General features: G+C 39.8%; 1 non-coding gene across 1 annotated transcript; it reads right to left on the bottom strand.

Annotated features, from left to right (window-relative positions):
* Positions 1 to 808: 808 nt before the first annotated feature.
* On the bottom strand, positions 809 to 916 carry LOC130959086 (small nucleolar RNA R71). Its single transcript, XR_009078181.1, has one exon. It is a non-coding gene; the product is annotated as a small nucleolar RNA R71 (small nucleolar RNA).
* Positions 917 to 1,394: the final 478 nt, after the last annotated feature.

Raw genomic sequence — 1,394 nt, 5'->3', positions numbered from 1 at the left:
TTTTATTTTCGAAAATCAATTAGTGTTTTTCAAAAGTGTTTTCAAAATCTTTTACTTAATTTTCGAAAATTACTTCCCTTCTTCTCACATCCTTCTATTTCTGAACTAACTCTACTCCTTAATGCAAAATTCGAACTCCATCTTCTTTGATAAGTTCGAATTTTCTACTTCTGTCTTCTACTTTCCTTTTCCTCTGACACCTCAAGGAATCTCTATACTGTGACATAGAGGATTCCATATTTTCTTGTTTTCTTCTCTTTCATATATGAGCAGGAACAAAGACAAAGGCATTCTTGTTGAAGCTGACCCTAAACCTGAAAGGACCTTGAAGCGGAAGCTAAGAGAAGCTAAGGCACAACTCTATGTTGAGGACCTGACCGAATTCTTCAAAGAAGAAGAACACATGGCAGCCGAAAACAACAACAATGCCAACAATGCAAGGAAGGTGCTGGGTGACTTCACTGCACCTACTCCTGATTTCTATGGGAGAAGCATCTCTATCCCTGCCATTGGAGCAAACAACTTTGAGCTTAAGCCTCAATTAGTTTCTCTAATGCAATAGAATTGCAAGTTCCATGGACTTCCAATGGAAGATCCTCATCAGTTCTTAGCTGAATTCTTGCAAATCTGTGACACAGTCAAGACTAATGGGGTTAACCCTGAGGTCTACAAACTGATGCTATTCCCTTTTGCTGTAAGAGACAGAGCTAGAATATGGTTGGATTCTCAACCTAAAGAAAGCCTGGACTCTTGGGAAAAGCTAGTCAATGCCTTCTTGGCAAAGTTCTTTCCACCACAAAGATGGAGTAAGCTTAGAGTGGAAGTCCAAACCTTCAGACAGAAGGATGGAGAATCCCTCTATGAAGCTTGGGAAAGATACAAACAATTAATCAGAAGATGTCCCTCAGACATGCTTTCTGAATGGAGCATCATAGGTATTTTCTATGATGGTCTCTCTGAACTATCCAAGATGTCTTTGGATAGCTCTGCTGGAGGATCTCTTCATCTGAAGAAGACGCCTGCAGAAGCTCAAGAATTGATTGAAATGGTTGCAAATAACCAATTCATGTACACTTCTGAAGGAAATCCTGTGAACAATGGGACTAGTCAGAAGAAAGGAGTTCTTGAGATTGACACTCTGAATGCCATATTGGCTCAGAACAAGATATTGACTCAACAAGTCAATTTGATTTCTCAGAGTCTGTCTGGAATGCAAAATGCACCAAACAGTACTAAGGATGCTTCATCTGAGGAAGAAGCTTATGATCCTGAGAACCCTTCCATGGAAAAGGTGAATTACCTAGGAGAACCCTATGGAAACACCTATAATTCTTCATGGAGAAATCACCCAAATCTCTCATGGAAGAATCAAGAGAGACCTCAACAAGGTTTCA

This window comes from Arachis stenosperma, chromosome 10 (assembly GCF_014773155.1).
Source record: "Arachis stenosperma cultivar V10309 chromosome 10, arast.V10309.gnm1.PFL2, whole genome shotgun sequence".
Taxonomy (NCBI): domain Eukaryota; kingdom Viridiplantae; phylum Streptophyta; class Magnoliopsida; order Fabales; family Fabaceae; genus Arachis; species Arachis stenosperma.
Note: the sequence above shows the minus strand (reverse complement) of the source record. Positions and strands in the feature narration are given on the sequence as shown.